This window comes from Pseudonaja textilis, chromosome 1, assembly GCF_049901715.1.
Source record: "Pseudonaja textilis isolate UNSWEBS1 chromosome 1, rPseTex1.2, whole genome shotgun sequence".
NCBI classification, from domain to species: domain Eukaryota; kingdom Metazoa; phylum Chordata; class Lepidosauria; order Squamata; family Elapidae; genus Pseudonaja; species Pseudonaja textilis.
This window is the reverse complement of record NC_141990.1, coordinates 308568274-308582547: the sequence shown is the minus strand read 5'-3', so window position 1 is coordinate 308582547 and position 14274 is coordinate 308568274.

The following is a 14274-nucleotide window of genomic DNA, read 5'->3' as shown; positions in this document are numbered from 1 at the left end:
CCAGATAATATTCCAGATAGGTAGATCTGAGAGAGATGTTAATGGAAGAATGCAAAGAGAGGACCTATTGCATACAATATCAGTCCTATCATGGTGGAAGTAGCCCTTTAATCTTCATAGTCCTATTCTTCATTTAATTAATATGATAAGCTGAGGGAGAAACACTTAGGATAGCAAAAATTCATTGCCTCTTGCCAATGTTTTACCTAACGTCAGACATTCTGAATTCATACAAGTTATTTAATGAAATGTCTTCTGATCTGAGTCATAAATCATATGATCTTTAAAATATTGCTGTATGGCTATATAAATATAAATTTAAAATTCAATATCTGGATTTACACAACATGCTAAGCCAAAGAAACTACACCAGGTTAATATTTTCCAATCTACAAAACATAACTGTTGTGTCACTTTAATTCTAAAATAAGTATGATCTTAGCTCTCTTTTATCGTTATAGGCCACAGGTGGCCCAGGATTCCATTTGTGATTTCAGAAACACTCCAAGACCATACCTATCATTTTCAGTGACCAAACTAAATTTCCTTATACTCTGTTGCAGGGGTTTCTGAGGAAGGGACTCAGACTTCTAAGGTAAATGTTGCCATCTCTCACTTTAAAAAGGCCTCATTAAAAAAAAATGAAAATTAGAAACATTGCCACCTCTTTGACAGGCTAGCAAGTTGGAAAACTAAGCTGCTTGTGAGTTAGAAAAACTTGTTCACCTCTGATTTTCCCCAGGAATTTCCACTCCCCCACCATCACTGCAACAACAAAGCTATTAAGTAAGTTGGACTAAGAGCAGTTGGTCCCTATTCACCCAGTAAGTTTCCATGGCTGAGGCTGGAATGGCACCTGGGTCTCCTTAGCCCATTACACCAGGATTCTTGTTATTGTCCATGGCAAAATATAAAATACCATATGCATATACATGATTCCTTGACAAATAAAGATGAACACACATGTCCTAGGATAATGTTGCAGAATCCAATCTGGATCGGTTACTGGGACCAGAGATTTTGTCTTCTGAGATTTGGGACTCCTACTGGAGCCCATCCTCGGGGAACTCCTCTGTGTGAGGATGAGGATGGGCTCCAGCATGAGTCCGAAAGCTTGGAAGACAAAACCTCTGGTCCCAGTGATCAACCCAGATTGGATCCTGCAATACTTCCTTGAGCCAAGATATCAATGTTCACTCTGATATGCTCCAGAAGTAGCAAAGGGCAAATAAGTTTGAAAAACAAAATTAACTGATGGTAAAGGACAGATTATTTGCAGATTGTTAATTGTATCTACTGGCCTTGTTTATGGGCAGAAGTTCCATTGTTCATTCCATCTCCAGGGTCTATAGCTGATCAATCCATACAAACCATTTTCCCCTGTCAGTGATGCCATCAGCTGATTTGTCATCCCTCACCTCCATCATCTGTTGTTTTGTCAGCCTCTCAGGGCTGTCAGAGTCTTGATTAAGAAAATCTGAGACTCCTTGAAATGTGATACCAGAGGCAGAGTTGTAACTCCTAACAGATGGCTTCTGTTCTGTTGGCACGATGTATTTCATGTTTGCTTAATTAGTCGCATGTCATATTGAAAGCTGAAACGTGTTTTCATGCCAGGCACAAGCACAGAAGAGAAAGACTGGCCTCAGCCTTTATGTATAGCCGCCTTCAGCTGGATGGCCTCCAGATATATTTTGTAGAATCAAAGCAGCGGAATGAACTTTAGAGGTTATCTCCTCCAATGTCCTATTCAGTGCAGGATCCACTAGAAAATCCTCAACAGATGACCATCCACCCTAGGAAGATCTCCTTGTATTGTACAGATCTCCTGTGAAGAAGAATCTATCACATATAACAAGTTTTTCCACTCACTGGCTGACAAATTGTATATGGAACATATATTAAAATCCCAAAACTTTTGGAAGATGCTTAATTGACGATGTCTGGGTTCAGAAACCATATTAAGCTATGACTTTTAACTGTGACTTTTAAAAAAAATGGTTCATGCATAATTCTCAGCCGTAAATCATGGTTTACAGTTATAATGGCCGAGTTCAAGCATTATCACACCAAGCCAAAACAAAGTACAGCAATTTCAGACTTAGGGTAATCTATCAACCCCAACCATATAACTATGATGCGCCAAGCAAGAGGCAATCTTATTGCTCCATACGCTTTACAGTATTTATTTTGATTGGACCAGAAAAGGGCGGGGGGGGGGGGAGGCCAAACTTCTTTAGACAAAAACCCCATCAGTTCTTCCCACTTAGTGAACTAGAGCTCTCAAAATTCCTTAATTCTGCAGCCAAAGAGTGCCTCATCCAATGTTAGAGCACATATTTTGTAGGCATAAAGTTATTTCTAGCGTTGCAATTTTAAAAATGCATTTGGCTGATTGTGGAATTTATACCCATGGCATGCCAGTCTGTAACATTTTACAATAACTGAATATTGAATAGCAGCATTGAATAAAGCAAATCAGTAATGCATACACCCCCCTCCCCCAAAGTCCTCAAGCTGTAGAGGTAAAATGCAAAAAAAAAAAAAAACTGGATGGGAATGCTCGTTTATAAAAAAAGATCTTTGATTTCTCTTAAGATCAGCATGTAAAGGCAAAGGCCACTTCTCAGTTGCAGCGAGGTCCTGGCCTATTTGTTTCTAACTGGTCCTGTTAGCAATGCCCTTAATTAAGCCCATAGATGACAAACACCACTTTCACCTAGTAAGGTGGTAAAGTAACTTGTTTCTTTAGATAAGCAGGACTCAAGACATGAGAGGACTTGCTTGTCAAAAACCATATATAAGAAGCTAGTGCAAGCACCACAAGTTCCTACCTAAAGGGAAATACACAACAAAAGATTGATTGCTGCATTTTGGACCCACCACAGTCTCAGTTTCCTTCAAAGATTCCTGTACATAAAAATACATTCTGGTAATCTATTTGAGAGGTGGCTAGCGTATGGATCACAAAGGCCAAGCCAACATTGCCCTTAAAAGGGCATACATTAGTAAGTGAAACACACCTAAGTGGGATCAATCACACATCTCATTACTTTGATCACCTCCAGAGCATAAGCCCTCTCCTTCAGGGGGAATGTAATTCCAAGGTTGGTAACATCCCTTCTAAAGAATAAAGTTATCACCAAGCCTCAAGACTTTAGCTTCAGCTTTAATCCCTCATCCAGGCTGCATTCCAGTCTAGCAGGAGGTAACCATAGATGCCAATACACCTAAAATGAAACCTGGATCATTCACATAAAGATGGCACCCATGATTTTTATAGTTTTCTAATTACTTTTATCTATTTGTTGCTTAATTGTTGTATGCCACCCAGAATCATTTCGTGTGAGGTGGGCGGCCATATAAATTTGATCAATCAATCCTTCCTTCCATCGTTACTGTCTCTTCCTTTAATTTCCAGCTATCTCACCTACTTTCCAGCTCTAGTTTCGTCTCCATCACTAATATCTATTCCTGAAGTTGAGTTTCTTATTATCCAATTCTAGGTCAGTATGCCCAATTCATTTGTTTCTCACTAATCTAATTCTCGTAAATCTAAAGTAGAAGAGAATAGCTGTAGCTCAGGGTTGAAATGTGGAGTCCGTGGTGCTCTTTGAGCTTGATTATTTGTTGCAAATATTTCATTACCAATCTAGGTCACATCATCATAAATCTTCCATTGATATTAAGGCAGTATTCCTAAGATAAGCTTGCAGACTCTGTATTAGATCTCAACATCTGCCTGCCATAGTTGTATCAATATCCAGAGTCTTCACTAGTATGTTATGCACATTATTTGATGTAAAAAAAAAAACTACCCAATTTTTAAAGGTTGAGCAACATATTTAAAAAACAAAAAACTTTCAGGTATGGAAAAAACTTTTTATTTAAATGTTGGAAATAAAATTGAAAAAACATTGGGCGATACAATAGGCAATAAAATAAGATGCAATTCCATGCACCATTAACTTCTCAGATTTTAAAAACAATCACCTGAAAAGTAAATATTATCTAACTTTGAAATTGTCAAATCTGCCTAAAGTAAAAAAAAAAAAAAAATGTATGGGAAATTTGACACTGGAAAATTTTCCAAAAACATTTTTAGTTTGGATATTTTGTCCCATATCTCTGCAGAAAACTACAGGGCTACCAAAAAGATAACTTTGCTCCTCTCTATTGGTCATCCAGACAATGGTAGTAAAGATATGTACACCTAACCTTGGTTTCAGAGAGCAAGGCCATTTACACAGCTAATATAGATTGGTGTCTTATTCCACTGTCAGGTTAGAACCAGGGAAATATAAATTCAACCTTTTCTCAACCCATTATATTTACCTGTAATGTAACTGTTTGGCTTTCATTGCTGCTTTGTTTAAAGTCAACCATTAAAGGTGGTAAACCACATTTTAATATGAAATATGTACTCAGCAATCTGTGATATGTTCAAGACACCATGGATTAATCTAATGTGGATACCATATCATAATTAACTTGGGTTTCCCCACATTCAATTACTTCAGCTACAAATTCTCTGATACATTGATCTAAACAGCTCCACTAGATGGCACTTCCTTATTACAGTACTGTGCCTAGATGACAATAGCCTGTACAGCTGTCAGTATTTATCCCGCAAAAATTTCAACATGATTGCTCTAAAGTGGCTCTTCAACCAGGTGCAACTTACTGCATTCCTGAGTAGCATAACAACTGTAGGGCCAGACCAAAGTGAAATCATCTTCTTATCCCATACTGGACTTTTTTCCACACCTACCTAACTTCCTAGATTGTTGGGAAATTGTTTTGATAAGTTATGATTTGCTTAGCCATGTTTTATTAGATAAGTTGTAATAGTTAGGTTGATGCAATAGTGACTTAATTCATTTCTGGTATTTCTACATTGCCCAAGTCAAAAATGGACTCCTGGCAGCTTATATATTTTTTTAAAAAAATGAATGCAGGAGACATTCAACCAGAGATAGATCATAGATAGCATGCTAAGCCATAAAGTTTCTTAGATAAGAAACACAAAGTTTCCAGGGATACAAAATGGTAGAATTTTCAAGTTCAGAAGATCCAATAAAACATTTAAAACATTAGCAGGCACATGCTTGCTGAGATTTCTAATTGTTGTGCACTCCATGAATAATCATAAATCATGGTTCACCAAAAATTTGCAGCAGTTAGCAAATTTGGGGAAATCCACAAGGGAGGGGGGGCACTCTGGAATATCCAAAGCAGCAGCTGTATCTTATGAAGAACAAGGAGCATTTCTCCTCACTCTCCCTCTAAATGACAATCCCACTCCCATATTTAGGAGCTTGCTCTTAACAAGATAAAATTATGTCCTCCAGCCTATCACCAATGTGTACAGATAGGATTAAAACAGGGGTCCCCAACCCTCGGTCCATCGACCAGCACCGGTCCCTGGTGCCCCAAAAGTTGGGGGCTACTGGAATAGAACACTCATCTCTTCAGCCCAAAGGGTCCCCAAATTCAGTGATGTACATTAAAAAAAAAACCTAAGTTAACAAAAGTCTATCTTTTTTTTTTGAAAATTTTATTGAGTTTTAAAAACAAACATAAACAAACAAAACATAGAACGTAAAAATATAAAACATCTTTTTTGAAAGCAGCCTGATCCCAGGTTACATCTCTTTGTGCAGACACAAATTCAAGTTCATGCTCATTTTTATATTCCATTCCATATCTTATTATCATTCTACATTTTCTATATAACTTCTCCCCTCTTTCAACTTTCTTAGTTTTATTTTATTTATTTCATCTCAATTCAAATCATCATGCTTATATTCTTTGTTTATCCTGTTTCAGCTGTCTATTATCTTTTCTCATTAAGCAAAATTTCTCCTGTGATCACTAATTGGAGTATGACGCCTTTATATCTTTCCCCTAAAATTATAACACTTAATGTAATACATAATTTCCGTTCGGATTCTGCTTGGTACATTCTAAAACTACACGATGTATTTTTTTTTAAAAGAAAAAGTTGTAAATATATAACATAATTAAAACAACAATCCATACCAATTCAATTCTATCATTAATATTAATATTTATTTAAATCTTGAACATTTTACACATTACTTTTCAAACAAGTATCATACTTCTATGGGAACACTTATAAACTTTCCATAATTACTTCCCTCCCACTTCACTTATATTTTATAAAACATTGAGTAGTTAAAATGTTCCCATTCCTTCCTAATTCAATTATCTCATTTATTTCATTTTATTTATTTTGTTCACAAAAGTTTTACTAAATTACAGACTATTTTATTCCACTTTTTGTTGTTTCCAATTTTCTAACATTATTTCTATTACAAATATAACAATACAATCTTATGTATCTTTACAGAATCCCTTTTTTCAGTTAAATTTTCACTCATTATCTCTGAATAAATCCTGTTTCTTTACATCTTGCTCCAGACCTTTGTAACTTCTCTTTCCTTTCTTCTTCTTCTCTCTCCCCTTTTTACCACCCTGTCTCTCCACCTCCATTTCCCTCTTCTGTATTCCCCTGTATTCTGTTGTTTTCCAACATTATATCCCCTTTTCACATTATTTTTCCCTTTTTTGGCTGGTTTTTTAGGTCTTAAATTCTCCATTCTCTTTTCCCCCTTTCACCTTTCTTCCCCAGATAGAATTACTTGTTCATTAAAAATGGCTTCTTCTTTATCCCAATCTTCTTGTTGCGCAGTCCTTTCTTGCTGTTTCTTGTAAACATCGATTGCCATTTCTAAGAATTGAAAAGTAGAGCCAAAAGAGCCCTTCCCTTCTTGTTCTTCTTCTTTATACTTTTTAAATTCGATTTTCAATTCATCCAGTTCAATCAGTCCATCCAGAAGTGATGCCATTGTAGAATTGTTTTTAAAGCAACCAGCCAATTATTTTTAGTCATTCAAATATGATTTCCAAAAATCCCAAAGTCACCAAACAATCCAAATACACACAAGCTGTTTCTTTTAACACTTTCTTCTTGTTTCACTTTCACTTCTTGGGATTACTATTTAGTTGCAAAATTCCAGTTAAAATGTATCCTTTAGAAGTCTTGTTAAGATTTAACTTTAAGTTCTTTTAAATTCCAAGCAGTCTCCTCCTTCCAAGTCCTGCTCTTATTCTTTTCCTCTCCCTTCCCACTTATAACAAAAAAAGGATTTTTTAATATTCAGAAATCTTTATTGTCCCTTTGGCATTTAGTTAAATTTCCAGTTTAATTACCTGTTAGTGTCAAAGTGGATTTTTCCGATTTCTTTATTCAGATCTTCTCGTTATCAGCGTGAGGAAGGAGAGTGGGAAAAAAAATCCCTTTTCACTTTCGTTCGCTGCTTCTGGCTCTTCTTTGGGAGCGATGTATCTTTTGCAAAATTTAAATTCCAGGGTACCTTAGTTGTTGCTTTTTGTCCTGGTCAGCCAAAAACTTTCACTTCTTAACCTCCTCCTGCACTTTCTTTTCCGGCTGAGTGCTTCTTTGAGGCAGCCATTTCTGACCGCCGCTCTTACCGCCTTCGGAAAAGGGAGTTTAGCCAGCTGAGGGGGAGAGGTGCGGCTCCCCTCATCCCTGCCAGGTCTCCCCTGTCTTCACCACCTCTACGGGATGGCTTAGCCCCGAAGCCGGCTGGCTCGGGGCACTCCAGCGACGAGAGCAGGCAGAAACCGCGCACGATCGCAGATTCCTGCCTGACGCCGAAGCCCTGCAAACCGGAACTCCCAACAAAAGTCTATCTTGTCCTCTCCACTGCTACCATCATCTTTTCTGGAAAGAATTAAAATTATGGGGTAACTGTGTCTTTCCTCTATGGGTGTCAAACTCGTCGTCACGTGATGTATTGCAACTTTTTTTCCCCTTTGCTAAACTGGGGATGGGTGTAGCTAGCACGTGACACATCTAGCCCATGGGCCGCAAGTTTGACACCCCTGCTCTATAACATACATCAAATTCTTTAAAAGTTGAAGTTGTAACTTTTCTAAGGTTCGTTTAGAAAGACAAAAAGGTTTGTTGGAAATAAAAGTGGATCAGGACAGATATGAGACAACATCAGAAAAGTGCATGGAGTTCCCCAAGATATATCTCATCTAGCTATCTATCAGGCTTCTGCCTCCAAGATGTGTCCAGGTATTAAGTCCTAGATTTGCATGTGAATGCAAACATTTTAAATGACAGCACTTCTCAGTTTCAGAAAGGGAAGTGTTTTGTAGCAATCAAATAAGATCTTAAGGAAGCCTGAAAGATTGCCAATGTATTCTCACCTAACTTTAGCAGATACTATTCTTCAGCTCAAGAAAAGGGAAAAAGCAGACAATGACATTACCTCTGGAATGTGTCTCCTTCAAGGATAAGATCACCTCTGCCACTAAAGCCCAAGAATTTCTGTCCACGAGGATGGGGAACCCTGGAAGTATACTGGCCCAAGAAGCTGCAGGAAAGATATCTGTATTCTGATGAGTAAATGAGGTGATAAAAACATTTAAGGTTCTTTTGTTTATGATTATCAGCCAAAATCCAAAGGTATGTAGAATTCTTTTTCTGTTATCCATTGGGAGTGCTGATCAATCAGAGCAAAGAATAGTCCCGATTAAGGACAAGGTCAGAGAAGAGGAGGGTAAGCTTTACATTTTGTCTTTTGGCTTACAACTCTTATTAGTTTCAACTGTTTTGAACAAGAAGCACTGCTGCAGCAGCTGTAGGAAAAAAAACATTAAGAATGAAGAACACACTCACACCATTTTCCTTCCATGGATTTCGTACTTCAGACAAATTAGCTAAATGGTAAAACATTGGTTTGTATATCTCCTTAACAGCTACAAATTGCACTGCCTCTACCTGGAGAAGATCTTTTGTTAAACAAATTGTGTGTTTTCTCCATGCTGATTTACTCAGAAAGTGGCCCCCACGTCAGAAAGCGCCTCTTTGTTCTGGGAGGCTTATTTTAATGCATACTTAGTCAGAACTTCCAGATGATCCAGAAATGGGAGAACATGCTATTTGCTGCCTTTAATGTAATGGATGGGAAACTAATCAAGGAGAGAAGCAACCTGGAATAAAGGAGAAACTTTCTAACAGTGAGGACAACTTACCAGTCAAAGAGCTTGCCTTCAGAAGTTGTAGGGGCTTCACCACTGAAGTTTTTAAAGAAAAGACTGGACAGCAACCTATCTGAAATACTAGGATCTCCTGTTTGAGCAGGGAGTTGGGCTAGAAGACTCCAAGGTCTCTACCAGCTCTATTCTGAATGAATGTCTATCCAGGTTTCTGTAGCCCAGAAACCTATTTGGCAATTTCAAAATCAAAGCATCTGGGTTACAAGTCAACGTATAGATTTGCATATTGGTTCGAAAAATATCTTAAGTATCTAGTTTGCTGAATTGGCTAAATGTTAAGCTATGGTTTATAAACCATAATAAACAAGCTCAACCATAAATCAGAAAAGTATATAAACCAAGCTCTGTTATGGCTCAGTTTAAGGTATGAAGCAGCTGACTGCCTTATATTTAGATTATAGTAGAATTCTCCAACATACCCATCCTTTGAATAGATGTAAAAGGTAAGTTTCCTTCATGTCAACCTTGACCATGGATGCACATTCATATAGTTTTCTCAGCAGCAGTATGAAAATAGATCACTGTAACCTTCTTTCAGGATTTTATTTTTTACTTTGCAGCCTCATCTAATTCCTGATGTCCCCTGGAGGAACTTATCCAAGTTCTAGTAAGGTCCAGACCTGCTTAACTCACAAGGTCAACCAGGTGCTGCCCCCTGCTGAGATTTTTAATCCACTCCTACACAAGAGTTATTTTTGAAATTAAAACCTTTGGGCTTATGGAAATGCTAAAGCAGCCACCTAACTTCACATATTCTGGATTTTGCTTTGAGACATTAAGAACAAAATGATATCTGCTAATAATAGCATTAGTGAATCAGATCATTTGTCATGGAGATTTCTGAAAGATTTCTAAATTGAAAGTTGGATGCCAGAAATGTCAGTTCTTGATATTGGCGGAGGAAATTATCCAGTCAGGAAAATCCCAGCTTTTTCAGCTTTGAATTCTGGATATTTAAAAGCCATCTAGGTAAGGAAGGCAGCTTTAGTCCATGAAGCTCGTAGCAAAACTTTTTACTCTTTCATATAAATATTTTAAGGGAAGAGAGACAATTTGGTCTAGTAGTGAAGGCAATAAGTTAGAAACCAGGAGATAGTGAGTTCTAGTCCCACCTTAGGGATGAAAGCCAGCTGGGTAACTTTGAGCCAGTCACTCTCTCTCAGTCTACAACATCAGGCTTGGGCAAAAGCTGGTTAGTCAATCCTATCACAACCAATGGATCAACACTTAGTTGATTAAAAAAAATTGGACCCTCCTCCTGCAGAAAATTCTAGAAGAAGAAAAAAATCTACAAGACAATCTAATCTCTTAACAAAGTGGTCGTTCCTCCTGACCATTGGTACTAACATTTCTAGGCATAACATTAAAATAAGACACATACAGGCCAAATGTCATGTTTTGCACGTACTAGTGGCTATCTTGGAAAATGGGAATGTAACCATTTTTTTTTAAATGCCCATTTGTGCAAGACGTTGAGGGACAGATAGGCTTATAACTACAATGGTTGAAAGGAAAACATCACCAAAAAGTTAGCTGTTAAAATTGACCATAAGGACTTGACTCTTAAAACTACCCCTCCCTACTGATCCTTCCAAGTACCCAGAAAAAAACAGTCCAAAAATAATCTAGCAGCCAACTATTGCTGCCGCTGTGCAAATCTGTGTCCAGCAGTAACCAAAGGTCAAATGCCAGCATGGAATCACATGCCATGAACCGAGCCAAGCCCCTTTGCACAAGATCTCAACCTTCTGAGCCAGGTGACTACAGCTTTAGAGATGGCAGGGTCAAGCACATACGCCAGAAGTCAGCATCTTGGCTAGCACTGCTCACAGGAAAGGGAGAACGTAAATGGTTTCTACCTGGTACAGCTTTTACTCAGGAACTTCTGTTTTGGATGTACTGTCACTATAGGGCAGGGGTGTCCAACCTTGGCAACTTTAAGAGTTGTGGACTTCAACTCCCAGAGTTCCTCAGCCAGCTGGCTAAGGAACTCTGGGAGTTGAAGTCCACAAGCCTTAAAGTTGCCAAGGTTGGACACCCCTGCTATAGGGCTTAAAAGGTCTCCAAACTTGGCAACTTTAAGACTTGTGGACTTCAACTCAGCTGGCTGAGGAATTCTGAGAGTTGAAGTCCACAAGTTTTAACGTTGCCAAATTTGGAGACCCCTGGCTTAGAAAATGGGGATGAGAGAAAGACATAAGAATGCATTCATTTGGCAGAAAGATAGGTCAAGGATGTTTCATGCTATACTTCATAAGCAAATTCTTCTCCTACTAAGAAGAATGCTGTATTCTTGGCCCTTTGCCAATCTGTAGCAGCCTTCCCCAAATGGGTAGCTCTGAATCCCAGTGGTAAATGGAAACACCAGGAGGTTTTTTTTGTCTTAACTTATCTGGAACGCAATTTTTTTTTTCTGCTGAAGGCCAAACTATCTGCAATACTTTCTTGGCTGCAAAGATTGCCATGGGAGCAAGGGGGAGGGAGTGATGTCACATGCATTGCAAACTTAGTTGCAGTTTGTAACCAATGCTTATGGCTTAGCTTGATAGTTGAATCCCAGACAATTGCGAATTATTTCAGAAGCTCTAGCAAAGCAGAAGCTGGCTTAGTATGATGTATGAATCCAGTTAAACACATTTATTTTCCAAGCACTAGATAACCAGGATCAGGATAAAATTGTTACACGCAAAGAAAAGAGGATTAATACCACTAGTGGGCCTGGTAATTCCCTTCCCTATTCCTTACAACCTCGATCAAAGAACCTTGGTTCATATATCCCCTATCCAAGAAGTCTAACCCCATTCATGCAGGAAACCGTGTACCATTTCAGATAAGTGGCTGTCAGTCACTTCTTGAAAACCTTCAGTGATGAAGCACATGCAACTTCTGAAGGCAAGCTGCTTCACTTGTTTGTGGTTCTCACTATTAAGAAGTTTATCCTTCATTTCAGGTTGTTTCCTCGATTAGTTTCCATCCATTGTTTCTTGTCCTGCCTTTTGTTGCTTTGGAAAAGAAGTTGATCCCCTCTTCTTTGTGGCAGCCTCACATTGCTTATTGCTTATCCATTGCTATCTGGAGCAGAGTCCAGAACTGAATCTAAGCCCAAAGCATGGCTTTATCATTGAACTGTTTATCCTGTTCCCACTACAATTAATTCAAGGAAGGAAAACTAACCAGCAACTCTACCCAAAGCTGCAAAACAATTTTCATTAGAAGCCAAGCAAGAAGTCTTGTCCATAGTCCCCACCATATGGAATTGCCAAGACCAAAACAATCAGTACTGATTGATCACACAATATTCTGGAATCTTAGAACTCTTTCAAGAGAAGTTCCAGGGATTAAATACATTCGTATGCAAAGCATGTATTCTAGCAGTGAACTCTTGTTTCCTAGGAATGCATAGGTGTGGTTTAGTTTTCCATTCTCTTCCTAGGCTAGTCTGACTCAAGGAAACAAGGTCAATCTGAGAACTCCTTACAAAACGCATTCCTAAAAATCCTGCAGAAATCACTGCAGTGGAATGTGGAGGAGGCTCACACACTAGCACCCATTTTTCCATCTGTATTAATCCATAACACAAAACTGAAGCAGGAAATCTCAGGACCAGTGGGGAAATGTGGATAACCTTTCCATCTGCTGGTGGTTTTTCTTCTGGTATTTTTTTTTAGAACTTTGGTTTTTAGGTTGGTTAAACATACACTACAGTTTTTTTTAATAATCTTTTTCAGACAGTCCCCAAAATATAGTTTTTAATTTGATATTTAGAAAAGAAATTGGGGAAACTGAAAGTTAGCCAGTTATGAAATCAAAAGTTTCCATTTTCAAATATGCTTCTGACTATCAGATGATAGAGATGAAACGTAAGGGAATTATCGTTAGAGCCTATGCTGGCAAAAATGAGAAGACTAGAAGCACCATTTCCAACTCATGATTTTAATGGAAAAGTATAGGTCTTCATAAGCTGCTGCTTGCTGTACACATCTGATGAAGTGAGCTGCAGCTCACAAAAACTTTCAGTAAAATTTGTTTTAAAAAGTGTTTCCTGTATATTTCACAAGGGAATTAATAGCACAACGTTTCCCAGGTTTACATTGAATACTCATATGGGCCCTTGAAAACTCATTGTGAGTTAAGAAATGTGGGTCAGGTTCACCCCCAAAATAACAAAGAACATCAGTTTAATTCTGGGGGGACTTAAATGAGTCAAATGGCATGGAGATGTAATGAGGGAATAAAACAGAAGTGGAATGCCAAGCTACCCTTTCCTATTCTTACCCTAATCAGGCCACCTCGGTTTTTTTTTTAAAAAAAGAATTGTTTCTTTTTAATTTCTAAAACATGACATACGAAGCATGGATTTGGGGAGAACCATGCAACCTTTTGTAAATCCCTGTCTTTCCTTTTGATTGTCTGAATGTGTATGAGAAAGAAGCGGGAGCACCAAATCTGAACTGCAGAAATTCAGACAATCAGCAGATGGAAATAAATGTAAAAACTCATTTTTTATTTTGCAGCTCAGATCAAGGCGGCTTTGAAAAACTGGAGTGCACCCAGTAAAACCAATCATGACCTAGGAAATGGTCTTTAAGACCATTACTAACAAATAAATAGAATACTACATGCATTATTTTCTGATTAAAAACCAGCTCTTAGCCTGCTGTACAATCTTTGATGTGAATGAAGACCAGAGGCTGACCAGCAATAAATATTAATTTTCTGGGTGTTTTACTGTTTTTTATTGTTTTGTTTTATAATTTTAGAATTATAAACCCCCTTAGAGTCACTTGGGTGAGTTGGGGGCTATAGAAATTGAATAATAAACAAACAGTAATGACAGACTTCTGCTTTGCAGAATAACTCTGTTTCTGTAAGACTCACAAAATCTTACTAGGAGTAGATTCTAAAAAATAATTTCCCCCCACAAATATGCCTAAGAATTATCTTTTCAGGTTTTGCCCTCCATAGGTTTATTGCAATTCAGGCTTTATCTCTATTCTCCAGGAAGAGATGTGGCAAAACCCTTCTCTTGCAGGTTGTTCTGGTTTTGGACTAGCAAAGCAGTCAGTCAGAGCCACTCCTTAAAGCTGTTCATCCACATGTCTTATAACTCAAGAAAGAACAGTTATCCATTTCCCCAAAAGGTGATTTTTAAAGCTT